This window comes from Bufo gargarizans, chromosome 2 (assembly GCF_014858855.1).
Source record: "Bufo gargarizans isolate SCDJY-AF-19 chromosome 2, ASM1485885v1, whole genome shotgun sequence".
Classification (NCBI taxonomy): domain Eukaryota; kingdom Metazoa; phylum Chordata; class Amphibia; order Anura; family Bufonidae; genus Bufo; species Bufo gargarizans.
This window is the reverse complement of record NC_058081.1, coordinates 422661542-422677572: the sequence shown is the minus strand read 5'-3', so window position 1 is coordinate 422677572 and position 16031 is coordinate 422661542. Positions and strand designations below refer to the sequence as shown.

Here is a 16031-nt window from a genome sequence, read left to right as displayed (position 1 = left end):
AGAAGACCTACGATTAAGAATTGTTGACTTGCATAAAGCTGGAAACCCTTTTTTAAGTATATCCAAAAGCCTTGCTGTTCATCAGTCCACGGTAAGACAAATTGTCTATAATTGGAGAAAGTTCAGCACTGCTGCTACTCTCCCTAGGAGTGGCCGTCCTGTAAAGATGACTGCAAGAGCACAGTGCCAGACTGCTCAGTGAGGTGAAGAAGGATCCTAGAGTGTCAGCTAAAGACTTATAAAGTCTCTGGCATATGCTAACATCCCTGTTAGCGAATCTACGATACATACAACACTAAACAAGAATGGATTTCATGGGAGGATACCACAGAGGAAGCCACTGCTGTCTAAAAAAAACCTTGCTGCACATTTACAGTTTGCACAAGAGCACCTGCATGTTCCACAGCAGTACTGGCAAAATATTCTGTGGACAGATGAAACCAAAGTTGAGTTGTTTGGAAGAAACTATGTGTGGAGAAAAAGAGGCACAGCACACCAACATCAAAACCTCATCCCAACTGTGAAGTATGGTAGTGGGGGCTTCATGGTTTGGGGCTGCTTTGCTGCATCAGGGCCTGGACAGATTGCCATCATCGAAGGAAAAATGAATTCCCAAGTTTATAAAGACATTTTACAGGAGAACTTAAGGCCATCTGTCCACCAGCTGAAGCTCAACAGAAGATGGGTGTTCCAACAGGACAACGATTTAGCTGTATGCAGCACAACAGGCGCCTCCGGTGTACTACTGTTGAGGCGCCATGAGCGCATTTCATCTGGACATTGCTTCCCTTTTGCGCACCACATGAGAGCTTGGCCTGGGATTTACTGATAAGTATTTAAGAGAGACTTAACCTCTGACAGTTCTTTACTTATCTTTCCTTTACAGGCGCGCTCTATTTTAGTATTTACTGTATTGTCTCTATGGTCCCCTGATAAATAGGCTTACAGCTTAAACGCCTTGGGTCGTAACTTGTTAATTGTTTAGTGTCCCTGAGCGTCAAGGCCTTGACGGCTCAGTGTTACCATCTTTCTGTCCCTCTTTTTGCTTTGGGCGAATGATCGGGCAGCCCAATTTGGTGCCGCCCGCAGGGACAGTCTGAGGGTAAGATTGAGGGGGTTGTATATGAGGTAGATGCAGGGCAACTATAGGTCTGAGAGACCCGATCCTTTATCTTTTACCCTTGGTCTCTAATTAACAGTGTATATGCACCTTGTATGCTACTGGTATTTATATTCACCATTTACAGTGGTGGGGCTTATTTTATTGATTGAATAAACGTTATGTTTTAAAGGGTTACCACATATATCTTTTTCAACAGGACAACGACCCAAATCATAGAAGTAAATCAACAACAGAATGGCTTAAACAGAAGAAAATACGCCTTCTGGATTGGCCCAGTCAGAGTCCTGACCTCATCCCGATTGAGATGCTGTGGCATGACCTCAAGAAAGCGATTCACACCAGACATCCCAAAAATATTGCTGAACTGAAACAGTTCTGTAAAGAGGAATGGTCAAAAATTACTCCTGACCGGTGTGCACGTCTGATCTGCAACTACAGGACCGTTTGGTTGAAGTTATTGCTGCCAAAAGAGGTTCAACCAGTTATTAAATCCAAGGGTTCACATACTTTCTCTTGCAACTGTATAGATGCATTTGCATGTGTTATTGGCAGGCCAGATTTCCTATGTTTATTAATGAAAGCTGATAAATCCGTGGTGGTGGCCGTCCTGTTGTTGAGAGTGAGAAATGAGCAAATTTTTCAAAGATTTGATTCGGACAGGTCGCAGAATTTTCAAAAAATATTTCATTCGATCCGGATTTGTTTGTGAAGAATTGCATAAAAAAACAGCTAATTCCCTATTTATTCTCACAATAGAACCACTCTTACAGTTTATCAGACAGTCAAAAGAGATAAAGGGGTTGGATTGTGGAGGCTTAGAGATCAAGCAAGCGGCCTATGCAGACAACCTTTTGTTGCTAGTATCTAATCCCCTACAAGCATTTCCAACCATCATCAAAGTGTTCACAGAATTTGGCTTCATTGCCAACTTTAAAATCAACCTGCCAAAGTCTGATTCTATGAACATAAATCTCCCACCCAGTTTTTTAAAAAAGCTCAAAGCAAACTTCCCATTTGAATGGACGCAATTTCACATAAAATTCCTAGGCATAAACATTACATCTGACTTAGCTAAATTATATGAGGCTAATTTTCCACCTCTGCTCAGAACAATACCTGATATTTTAAACTCGTGGTCTCCCTCCATTATTTCCTGGTTAGGTAGGCGCAATATTTTTAATTCCCTTATAGTGCCTAAAATCACCTATTTACTACAAGTCCTACCAATAAAACTACCTAGTAGCTTTTTCAATTCTGTTAGAAAGATCTGTTCATCCTACATCTGGGGAAACAAAAAACCCAAAATCTCTAACAAGATTTTACTGCTGCTCTTTGTTAAAGGAGGAATTGGTTTCCCTTCCATCACAAGATACCACAGAGCGGTACACATCAATAGGATCATTGACCTACTGAGACAGCCTAAACACAAGCTCTGGATCCCCTTGGAAGAAAGATTGATAGGTTGCCCGATCAGACCTCTACTAATGTCTGAAACAGGGAAAGCCACATCCCAGATCACAGATAACCCACTCATATTAACCACTCTGTCAATATGGAGCATCCCAGAAGTGAGAAGTAATTGTATGCCCTTCCCCTCCCCCCTCATGAACATAAAGGATTGCCTTAGTCTAAACACGGAGAGTTTTAAAATCTTACCTACACAAATATGAAACTCCACACTTCCTATAGAGGAACTCCTAGATAGTGAAGGTACCCTTCTAAGTGCTACAAACATAATAAAGAAGTTCCAATTACTCAATTTTAGTCAGGTGCAATACTCTTGTCTGAAAAATTCTGTGAGCCCCATCATTAAGAAAATGGGAACAAATTCAACATTATCCTGGTTTGAAAAACTAGTCTCACAAACTCTCTACCCTACAAAAATAATCTCCACTGTCTCTAAGAATCTGCTACTACTGGAACTCCCCCCTCCTTATATTTCTTAAAGGAATGGGAAAGGGATTTAAACTTAAAATTCTCAGCAGAGGATAAGAGTGCATTATTGAGCGCACCTAGATTGTCTTCTAGATGTGTCACAATACAAGAGAAGACATACAAAGTACTCACCAGGTGGTATTTAACCCCAGTAAGATTGAGTATGATGTATAGTAGCTCTTCTGACAGGTGTTGGAGATGCCTAGTTGAGAAAGGCTCCTTCCTACACATTTGGTGGTCATGCCCATATATTCAGACGTATTGGGATAAAATCTTTAATTTAATTAGAGTCATACTGGGATTAAACAAAGATTCACTCCCTACTTGCCCCAAGACAGCCCTCCTGTCTCTACTTACACACCCTTTAGCCAACCTTAAAAAGTCACTTTTGAATATCCTTCTGGCAGCAGCCAGACTTCTAATTGCCCACAATTGGAAGTCTACTACCCCACCGTCAATATCCCAGTGGAAAGGTAAAGTAGAAGCTTTAGCCAGACTAGAAGAGTTGTCGCATTGGGAAACACGCTCCCATCATAAGTACCTGAAAATCTGGTCCCCTTGGAGAGAGAATATTGACTATATCACCACTCATCAGATTAAAGAACTGGACACTTCCTCTCTATAGTTCTCACCCACAGGTGACCACTACATGATTTCTCCCTGGCTTAGAGCAATATCTTACCAGAGATGCCTGACACCAATTTCATACGCTGCATTGGTAGGATGCCTGGTCACTCCAGCCAGCTCTCGGATGACTTTTTCTTACATTATATCCTTGTGTTTCGGATTCCCGCTCTCACACTGGTGGTTAACGCGTGTCTTTCCGCCTTGTTCCCCCTAACCCCCCTCCCCTCCCCCCTCCTGTTTACCTGTTAAGTCTCCTTTTTTTGTTTCCCCCTACTTGATAATCATTAATGTCAGAAGCTGGGTGCTACCTCTTGGCATCTCGCTTCGGCCGGATAAAGGTTACCTTTATAATAAAGGGGGGACGTCAGATCTTATGTTATCTGTTCAGACACATAGGAGTCCTACATAAGATCTCGTCCCATGCATGCTCCAGCCCCAAGAAGACCGGTTAACACGGCTTTCTCGTTTGCTGACAAGAAGCCATTAGATAACAGGTTGCAAAGGTTAAGTTTAACGGTAATAACTGTTCTTGCATTTTTGCGTGCTCCTTCCACCATAGTCTGTCAGGCTGTATTGTAACGTACTAAAATTGTACCTTTGTCTAAATTGCTTTACACCATTTTGTGCTGACTCGCTTGTATACTATTGTAGAATCTGCTTTACTGCACTACTGTATGTATACCCTTATCTTTGTTATAAAATCAATAAAAAGGTTTTAAAAAGAAAAAAACAGCTAATTCCTGGCTTCTGAGAACCTGTATAATGGTGTAGAAAACTGTGCATTGCAGAAACATTCATAGGGAGTCTGCTGTGCTAGTGAAACAGTATTGTGAGTCAATATGACACGAAGATGACAGGTGTCACTCTTTGAATTACTTCACTTAGGCTACTTTCACACTAGCGTTCATAGGTCAGTTCGTGAGCTCCGTTTGAAGGAGCTCACGAGCGGACCCGAACGCCTACGTCCAGCCCTGATGCAGTCTGAATGGAGCGGATCCGCTCAGACTGCATCAGTCTGGCGGCGTTCAGCCTCCGCTCCGCTCGCCTCCGCACGGACAGGCGGACAGCTGAACGCTGCTTGCAGCGTTCAGCTGTCCGCCAGGCCGTGCGGAGATGTGCGGATCCGTTCAGACTTACAATGTAAGTCAATGGGAACGGATCCGCTTGAAGATGTCACCATATGGCTCAATCTTCAAGCGGATCCGTCCCTCATTGACTTTACATTGAAAGTCTGAACGGATACGCTCAGGCTACTTTCACACTTAGAATTTTTTCTAAGTTATTAATGCAGACGGATCCGTACTGAACGGAGCCTCCGTCTGCATTAATATGATCGGATCCGTTCAGAACGGATCCGATTGAACGCTAGTGTGAAAGTAGCCTTATTTGGTCAGTCACGGGGCCAAAACTGACCAAATAAACCAAAGTGTGAACTCAGCATTACAGGTCAATGTTAGCGTCAAGAAGAAGCACACTCCTTTTACACTGCCGTCGGCTGATCCCACACAGATTTCTACAGAACCTGTTCTGTTACATGTTACACAGTATAAGGAATCTCATGTCCCTCACGTATAGTAATTTTCTTTCTCAAATCTCTGACCCTGACACACAGAAGGTTTTGGATAGATGTCACAAGTCACTGCTGACACCCTCTATCTAAAAAATATTAAAAATGTATTGAAAATGATGGAAAAAATCTATAAATTTTCACTTATATTTCTCAAATCTTTGGCACTCACACCAAGAAGGAGTTGGACAGATGTCTCAATTTACTGCTGACACTTCCTATATAAAAAGTATCACAAATGATGGAAAAAGTATAGTAATTTTCACTTACATTTCTCAAATCTCTGCCACTCACACACAGAAGGTATTGGACAGGTGTCACAAGTCACTGCTGACACTCGCTATATAAAAAGTATTGAAAATGTATTGAAAATTATGGAAAAAATATAGCAATTTTCAATTATATTTTTTATATCTCTGGCCCTCACACACAGAATGTGTGGGACAGATGTAATATCTATATGAATCCACGGCACTCTCTAAATAGTAGATTTGAAAAATTAATATTTTATTATTGTGTCCAACACCATCACGGTTATTTGTATAACAGAAGCAGGGCCAACGTTTCGGTCCTAACCGGACCTTGATCACGGCCTGTAGATAATACAGAAATATATATCTAACATAAATCAATTGTTGGATCACAGTAGTCACCATATGGTGTAAATTTAAAAGACAAAGCTTAGAATTACAAGTCCACATTTGTCAAGTTGTATATAGCAAACAATAGCTGAAGGGATAACATTCTCACCATCAGGGGGGAAGCCTGAATGGACAGGCGACAAATGGTCATAACAATGTCATATATCAATTTTTGATAGAAAAAAAGGGCATTCGTGTAAACCTATGTATCGTTAGATAATATGGGACCTAATTTATAAGACATGTATGACCAGTAATCGTCCGTCTGAAATCAGGTCGTCCACGCCGAGAGTGACAGACAATCCATCAGTATATAGATTCTATGCAAATAACAATCTATTGGTATAGTAAATTGTAAGGTAGCTGATGCTATCTAGCAAGAAGATCAAATAATAATGACAGTACAGTAATCAAGTTTTGATGTCCAAGAGAAGGCCCAAAATCTAAGTCAAAATATGATACAGAAATTAATCATATTGTTACCTGTGCGATATGGAGACGAGGTGTAACCGTGGGTGGCACAAGAGAGGCTATGGCTGCGCTGCCGCTTTATAGTGAACGGGCCTCGTGACTATTGGCGTCTGACGTCATCTGTCAGCGTCTGGTTAGTATATGGAACGCAAGGAGGATCGACGTCTGACGTAATCGGTCAGCGCCTGGCGTGTGAAGCGCAGGGCGCATGACATGGGCATCATAGTTAAGCGTCTGTTTGTATGTTGAGAAGCATAGTGATTTGTCTTGGAAGTGCACATGCGTTATTATTCGTTCGCCTCTTATGCCACTAGCGGAGACACATACTCCCACAATATCGGGTATATCAACATGAAATTAGCGCCGAATGTAACGTTATATTGATAATAGCAACAATATATATGAAAATGGGCAATTATTAACAGATATTCGAAAAATATACAGGGCATTAAAGTATCATTTTCAAAAAGTGGTATATTGATATTATTCATCATAGGTTGTATATGTTTGTAGTCTAACTCGGCGAGATGCTTGAGTCTTGATTTTATGATCTGAATCACCATTCATAATATCGATCATCTTGGATAACATCTGGATTAGTTACAAAGTTAAATACAACAGAGATTAGTACATGTTAAGACAAAATTTGCAAAGCATAGAATTATTAGAGATCAAATGGTGTACAGAAAATTTCATCAAGTCGTCATAGAACAATATTCCATAGTATAGTGTAATAAGCATCTAGGTTATATAACAGATAGACTACAAGTATAGTTAGTATGTTAAACATAGAAAATAATAATGAATTTATAGGCCTACCTAGACCTACGTATCAGCGCGTCTGAATGGAGAAAAAAATGGAAAAACAATATGATTATTATAAACAGTTATAAACATGGGCCACGATTGAACACACATCAATTTGCATATTTAGAGTAATAGATCAAATTCACGATTCAGTCCAAACGGTGAAACAGTTTTAAGCTCGTAGATCCAGAAGGACTCCCTTTTCTGTAGCAAAAGTTTACGGTTACCGCCACGTCTTGGCATTGGTATATGATCAATGATCTGAAATTTTAACTGACTGACCGTGTGTTGTAACTGCAAACTGGGACAGATGTAACACGCCACTGCTGACACCCTCTATCTAAAAAGTATTGACAATGATTGAAAAATATAGCAATTTTCACTTATTTTTCTCCAATCTCTGGCCCTGACACAGAGAAGGTATTGGATAGATGTCCAAATTCACTGCTGACACTTTCTATATAAAAAGTATTGAAAATATTGGAAAAAATATGGTAATTTTGACTTACATTACTCAAATCTCTGGCCCTGACACACACAAGGTATTGGACAGATGTCACAAGTCACTGCTAACACCCTCTATATATAAAGTATTGAAAATGATGGAAAAATATATTAATTTTCCCTTATATTTCTCAAATCTTTGACCCTAACATGCAGAAGGTGTTGGACAGATGTCACAAGTCACTGCTAACACTTTCTATATAAAAAGTATTGAAAATGATGGAATAAAGATTTCAATTTTCAATTATATTTCTCATATCTCTGGCCCTCACACAGAAGGTATTGGACGTACAGTACAGCCTAAAAGTTTGGACACACCTTCTCATTCAAAGAGTTTTCTTTATTTTCGTGACTATGAAAATTGTGGATTCACACTGAAGGCATCAAAACTATGAATTAACACATGTGGAATTATATACATAGCAGAAAAGTGTGAAACAACTGAAAATATGTCATATTCTAGGGTCTTCAAAGTAGCCACCTTTTGCCAAATGGGGTTGGGACCATCAGTTGCATTGTGGAGAAGTCAGGTGAATACACAGCTGATAGTCCTACTGAATAGACTGTTAGAATTTGTATTATGGCAATAAAAAAGCAGCTAAGTAAAGAAAAACGAGTGGCCATCATTACTTTAAGAAAGGAAGGTCAGTCAGTCTGAAAAATTGGGAAAACTTTGAAAGTGTCCCCAAGTGCAGTCACACAAACCATCAAGCGCTAAAATGCGGACCGCCCAAGGGAAGAAAGACCAAGAGTCACCTCTGCTGCAGAGGATAAGTTCATCCGAGTCACCAGCCTCAGAAATCGCAGGTTAACAGCAGCTCAGATTAGAGACCAGGTCAATGTCACACACAGTTCTAGCAGCAGACACATCTCTAGAACAACTGTTAAGAGGAGACTGTGTGAATCAGGCCTTCATGGTAGAATATCTGCTAGGAAACCACTGCTAAGGACAGGCAACAAGCAGAAGAGACTTGTTTGGGCTAAAGAACACAAGGAATGGACATTAGACCAGTGGAAATCTGTGCTTTGGTCTGATGAGTCCAAATTTGAGATCTTTGGTTCCAACCACCGTGTCTTTATGCGATGCAGAAAAGATGAACGAATGGACTCTACATGCCTGGTTCCCACCGTGAAGCATGGAGGAGGAGGTGTGATGGTGTGGCGGTGCTTTGCTGGTGACACTGTTTGGGATTTATTCAAAATTGAAGGCATACTGAACCATTATGGCTACCACAACATCTTGCAGCGGCATGCTATTCCATCCGGTTTGCGTTTAGTTGGACCATCATTTATTTTTCAACAGGACAATGACCCCAAACACACCTCCAGGCTGTGTAAGGGCTATTTGACCATGAAGGAGAGTGATGGGTGCTGCACCAGATGACCTAGCCTCCACAGTCACTGGACCTGAACCCAATCGAGATGGTTTTGGGTGAGCTGGACCGCAGAGGGAAGGCAAAAGGGCCAAGTGCTAAGCATCTCTGGGAACTCCTTCAAGACTGTTGGAAGACCATTTCAGGTGACTACCTCTTGAAGCTCATCAAGAGAATGCCAAGAGTGTGCAAAGCAGTAATCAAAGCAAAAGGTGGCTACTTTGAAGAACCTAGAATACGACATATTTTCAGTTGTTTCACACTTTTTTGTTATGTATATGATTCCACATGTGTTAATTCATAGTGTTGATGCCTTCAGTGTGAATCTACAATTTTCATAGTCATGAAAATAAAGAAAACTCTTTGAGAAGGTGTGTCCAAACTTTTGGTCTGTACTGTATGTAACAAGTCAATGCTGACACCCTCTATATAAAAAGTATTGAAAATAATGAAAAAAAATATTGTATTTTTCCCTTATATTTCTCAAATCTCTGGCCCTAACACACAGAAGGTATTGGATGTATGTCAAAAGTCACTGTTGACACACTCTATATAAAAAGTATTGTAAATGATGTAAAAAAATTATAGTAATTTTAACTTGTATTTCTCAATTCTCTGGCCCAGACGCAGAAGGTGTTGGACAGATGTCACAAGTCACTGCTGGCACTTTTTATATATAAAAAGTATTGAAAATGATGGAAAAAATATAGTAATTTTCACTTATATTTCTCAAATCTTTGGCCCTAATACGCAAAAGGTGTTGGACAGATGTCACAAGTAACTGCTAACACTTTCTATATAAAAAGTATTGAAAATGATTGAAAAAAATATTTCAATTTTCAATTATATTTCTCATATCTCTGGCCTTCACACAGAAGGTATTGGATGTATGTCACAAGTCATTGTTGACACCCTCTATATAAAAAGTATTGAAAACGATGGGGAAAAAAAAATATAGTAATTTTTTCTTATATTTCTCAAATCTCTGGCCCTGACACGCAGAAGTTGTTGGACAGATGTCACGTCATCGCTGACACTGACTATATAAAAAGTATTAAAAATGATGGAAAAAAATATAGTAATTTTCACTTATATTTCTCAAATCTCTGGCCCTGACACGCAGAAGGTATTGGACAGATGTCAGCAGTCACTGCTGACACCCTCTATATAAAAGTATTGAAAATGATGGAAAAAATATAGTAATTTTCACTTATGTTTCTCAAATATCCGACCCTGACACGCAGAAGGTATTAAGGAGATGTCACAAGTCCCTGCTGACACCCTCTATATAAAAAATATTGAAAATGATGGGAATTTATTTTTTATTTTAACTAGTATTTTTCAATTTGTCTAGCCCTGACACGCAGAAGGTGTTGGACAGATGTCGCAAGTCACTGCTGACACTCTCTTTATAAAATACATTTAAAATGTATTGAAAATGCTGGAAAAAATATAGTAATTTTCACTTATATTACTCAAATCTCTGGCCCTATCACAAATAAGGTATTTGACAGATGTTACAAGTCACTGCTGACACCCTCTATTTAAAAAGTATTGAGAATGATGGAAAAAATATAGTATTTTTCCCTTATATTTCTCACATCTCTAACCCTCACACAGAATGTATGGGACAGATGTCACAAGTCACTGCTGACACTTTCTATATAAAAAGTATTGAAAATGATGGAAAAAAATATAGTAATTTTAAAACATGACAGGAGGCTTCCTATTTTGCATTAACTCTCTTTACTAACTCCACAGCAGAAAAGAAAAATGTAAAGAGTAACAAGTAGATCACTGCGTCGCATAGTATATAAGGGTCATGCCTGTACACTTCCTCTTTCTTTACTGCTCCATCACAGACAGGTCAGACTTTTTGCTCCCCTGGAGCTATATTACTTCTTGTACATTTATTTCTTACTATATCGTATTATCATTTACCTCTGGTTCCTCAGGTCCCCCTCTAGCCTGGAGTACCTCCTGGCTTCCTCCTTTTAGCGCCGTTTTCACACCATTTTCGCGCCATTTTTGCGGCCGTTTCCCGCCGTTTTCGTGCCAGCCCGCTTCCAAATCACGACTGGCCTCAAAAATTTAGTCCCCGGCTTACGGCCTACACTTGCGGCCGCCATTTTGGATTGCGGACATCGCGGGATTTCGCGGCCATCTTAATTTTACCTCATAACATCTCATTGGGGATTCAGTGTGACTGTACTAATTAGCTGTTACTCCCTCATTACTGGTTTTCACCCCTGTGCCTATCTCAGACTACTATTCAGTTCTCTCTGTGCCTCATGTGGCTGGGTCAGTCAGGTCAGTGCTGCTGCCTTTTAAGGGTTTCAACCCTATGCGACCGGGGTGAGCCCCCACTATTAATACGCTGCTTATTGGGAGATAAGCTGTTGCAGTTCTCTCTAACTGGGTGAGCACCAGTTTATAAGGTCGCTACTTTACCCTGCTGGGGTTTATACTGGGCTTTGTTCCCATACTATTAAAACTGACCATACGCCTGTTCTCAAGACCTGGGTGCCAGTTTATTACTGTACCTTTCAGTGACATACTAGCCGACCCTTATCATGGAGAATTCCCAGAATGTCCCTGTAGACTTCCAGGTTATGATTAACGCAGCTGTCGCTGCCTCTGTGGAGAAGGCACTCTCCAAGGCCCGAGCTTTGGCTCCTGACGTACAACTACGTAAAACTCGCAGATGTCCACGGCACGAGTCGGACTCCGACCTGTCCGACTATCAGACAGGGGATGAATCCCGCCCTACAAAACGCCATGACAAAGGTGAGGACTATATACCCAAACCACCCAAGGGTAAGGCACCTGCCAAGCGTAAACCTGCCAAACTTCATATCGAATACACTGCTGACGCAGAACCTCCTCTTGACTCAGACACCATTATGGACCCCTCAGGTCAGGCGATGTTCGATCCTCGCAACATACGACACCCCAGATCGGTCCGCAACCGAGAAAGAGGTCCGCAACCGACTCAGGTCTGAATGCCCACGCCCTTCCCTGCCGGATAAGGTCGCTCAGACCCCAGAATTTGACAGTTATGACGACCTTTATGATGCGCAGTGGCAGAGACCCTCGACAGGGGGTAGAGAAAGGTCTATGGGGTGCCCAAGATAACCTACTGGATTCCGTAGGCCCCCTGGCTCGCATTATGTATCTGGCGGATGATGCCTACGCCAAAGCCGTTTCCTTCTCCACCGAGGACTTCAGGGAATGGGCACATGACATTCGTGAGTGGGCACAACGTTGTTTTTGTTTCATCGGAAACGTCAATGTTACGCTCTCTTCGGAGAGACAAAAAGCAGCGTTATTCCGTATTAACGGTAAATTGGCAGACCTTGGCACAAAAGAGATTGGGCCCCAGGCACAAGGGAAACTTTTCGGTGAACCATTCCTCAAGGAATTAAGCAAACAAGTCAACGTGTTCACCTCCCTTAACCACTTCAACCCCGCTAGCTGAAACCCCCTTAATGACCAGGCCACTTTTTACACTTCTGCACTACACTACATTCACCGTTTATTGCTCGGTCATGCAACTTACCACCCAAATGAATTTTACCTCCTTTTCTTCTCACTAATAGAGCTTTTATTTGCTGGTATTTAATTACTGCTGACATTTTTACTTTTTTTGTTATTAATCGAAATGTAACGATTTTTTTGCAAAAAAATTACATTTTTCACTTTCAGCTGTAAAATTTTGCAAAAAAAACGACATCCATATATAAATTTTTCGATAAATTTATTGTTCTACATGTCTTTGATAAAAAGTTTGGGTAAAAGTTATAGCGTTTACAAACTATGGTACAAAAATGTGAATTTCCACTTTTTGAAGCAGCTCTGACTTTCTGAGCACCTGTCATGTTTCCTGAGGTTCTACAATGCCCAGACAGTAGAAAACCCCCACAAATGACCCCATTTCGGAAAGTAAACACCCTAAGGTATTCGCTGATGGGCATAGTGAGTTCATAGAACTTTTTATTTTTTGTCACAAGTTAGCGGAAAATGATGATTTTTTTTTTTTCTTCCAAAGTCTCATATTCCACTAACTTGCGAAAAATTCTAGGAACTTGCCATGCCCCTCACGGAATACCTTGGGGTGTCTTCTTTCCAAAATGGGGTCACTTGTGGCGTAGTTATACTGCCCTGGCAATTTAGGGGCCCATATGTGCGAGAAGTACTTTTGCAATCAAAATCTGTAAAAAATGACCGGTGAAATCCGAAAGGTGCACTTTGGAATGTGGGTCCCTTTGCCCACCTAGGCTGCAAAAAAGTGTCACACATCTGGTATCGCCGTACTAAGGAGAAGTTGGGGAATGTGTTTTGGGGTGTCATTTTACATATACCCATGCTGGGTGAGATAAATATCTTGGTCAAATGGCAACTTTGTATAAAAGAATGGGAAAAGTTGTCTTTTGCCTTACCCTGTAAGGCTCCATTCAGATGTCCGTATGTGTTTTGCGGATCCGATCCATGTATCCGTGGATCCATAAAAATCATACGGACATCTGAATGGAGCTTTACAGGGGGGTGATCAATGACAGGGGGTGATCAGGGTATCTATATGGGTGATCACCCGCCTGTCATTGATCACCCCCCTGTAAGGCTCCATTCAGACGTCCGTATGTGTTTTACGGATCCGATCCATGTATCCGTGGATCCGTAAAAATCATACGGACATCTGAATGGAGCCTTACAGGGGGGTGATCAATGACAGGGGGTGATCAGGGAATCTATTTGGGTGATCATCCGCCTGTCATTGATCACCCCCCTGTAAGGCTCCATTCAGACGTCCGTATGTGTTTTGCGGATCCGATCCATGTATCCGTGGATCCGTAAAAATCATACGGACGTCTGAACGGAGCCTGACAGGGGGGTGATCAATGACAGGGGGTAATCAGGGAGTCTATATGGGGTGATCATGGGTGATCAGGGGTTAATAAGTGACAGGGGGGGGGGTGTAGTGTAGTGTAGTGTTTTGTGGTATTTTACACAGCTACCTGTGTCCTCTGGTGGTCGATCCAAACAAAAGGGACCACCAGAGGACCAGGTAGCAGGTATATTAGACACTGTTATCAAAACATCACATCTCCAGCCGCTGGCAGGCTGGAGATCCACTTGCTTACCTTCAGTTCCTGTGAACGCGCGCGCCCGTTTTTTCAGGGATTGGCCTCCGAATGACCGCCTCTCCCTTCGCCAACTATCCGCTAAGTGCGCTTTTCTCCTTTGTCTTGTGTCTTTCCGACGGGTGTCGGACGTTCGGGCCTTCGATGTCGATGCCTTTGAGGTGACCCCTGAAGGAGTCACATTCCATATCTCTCGTCGCACTAAATCAGGTTCGACGTCGGTCTCTTATCCCTTTTTTTCCAGACGACCCGCAGCTCTCTGTTGTGTCCACCCTTCGCAGTTATGTTTCGGTTACCTCCTCACTCCGTTCCTCTACGTCGGGTCAACTCCTAGTTTCCACGTGCGCCCTTACGCCCCAGTCTCTGTCACCACACTGGCCCGTTGGATCCGCTGGATCCTTTCCCTCACAGGTATAGACCCCGCTTTCGGCGCCCACTCCGTTTGCGGAGCGGCTGCTTCATCAGCCCTAATGGCAGGGGCCGCCCCTTTCGGATATTCTCCGAACGGCGGAATGGTCTAGGGAATCTACTTTATGTACCTTTTATTTTCGCACTCCCCCTTCTGCTGGGACATCTCTTCTTCAGCGTTAAAATTGCAAAATAGGAAGCCTCTTGTCATGTTTTAAAATTGAAGATTATGCTAGCTTTAGTGTACTAATAATCTTAATAAAGACAGGAGGCGAGTATTTTCCCTCCCTTCTATTCCCTACCCTGACTCTTTGGGGGGAGTGAATCTCAAGGTGTCGGATATGGGGCTTGATTTTAATAATCTCTCTGTTTTGGGACATATTCAGAATTTCTCACCCTAAGTATTGCCTCCCTGACGGACAGTTCTTAGTTGTATTACATACTTACACCTACCATACATTTAGCCACTAGATAATTTGCACGCAATTTGTAATGATTTAACTTTACACTATTCCGTTAAAGCCCATAAGCGTGAATAGTTACGATTCTATACCTAACCTATTTTATACTCTCCTTTCAGTGTAACCCTCTTCAGGTCCTCCACTGGTCGCTGGTTTGTTAATCTTACGACCCCATAGGATGAGATGAGAGCTTCGTTCGGTCTTACCTCCAACCTCGTTTACCAGAAGTCTCCTCAAGTTCTGCTCGCCAGAAACCGCTGTTACAGTTTGTTGAATTTCTGGATGTTCGAGCTCAACCTGGACTTTGATGTCACTTTTAGAAAGAGGAAGTGTACAGGCATCATGACCCTTATATACTATGCGGTGCAGTGATCTACTTGTTACTCTTTACATTTTTCTTTACTGCTGTGGAGTTAGTAAAGAGAGTTAATGCAAAATACTCGCCTCCTGTCTTTATTAAAATTAAGATTATTAGTACACTAAAGCTAGCATAATCTTCAATTTTCACATATATTTCTCAAATTTCTGGCCCTGACACAGAGAATTCCCTCCCGACTCCAATCAGAATAACTCCCTGGATCAATGACCCCTCTCTAGTAGCTATAGCCTGTAATATTATTACACTCCAGAAATACATCCAGGCCCCTCTTGAATTCCTTTACTGTACCCACCATCACCACCTCCTTAGGTAGAGAGTGCCAAAGTCTCACTGCTCTTACCGTAAAGAATCCTCTTCTATGTTTGTGTACAAATCTTCTTTCCTCCAGATGCAGAGGATGTCCCCTCATCACAGTTACAGTCCTGGAAATAAATAGATGATGGGATCTCTGTACTGACCCCTGATATATTAATACATAGTAATTAGATATCCCCTCAGTCGTCTTTTTTTCTAAAGTGAATAACCCTAAATTTGACAATCTTTCAGGATACTGTAGTTGCCCCATTCCAGTTATTACTTTAGTTGCCCTCCTCT

At 41.6% G+C, this 16031-nt stretch overlaps 1 protein-coding gene across 1 annotated transcript in view; it reads left to right on the top strand.

Annotated features, from left to right (window-relative positions):
* Window positions 1-15407, top strand: part of FBXW11 (F-box and WD repeat domain containing 11) — a 510738-nt gene extending 495331 nt beyond the window's left edge. Inside the window, exon 14 of the mRNA XM_044280893.1 lies at window positions 15178-15407. The gene's annotated coding sequence lies outside the window, so the exon portion shown is untranslated. The remainder of the gene's footprint in view (window positions 1-15177) is intronic.
* The last annotated feature ends 624 nt before the right edge of the window (window positions 15408-16031 follow it).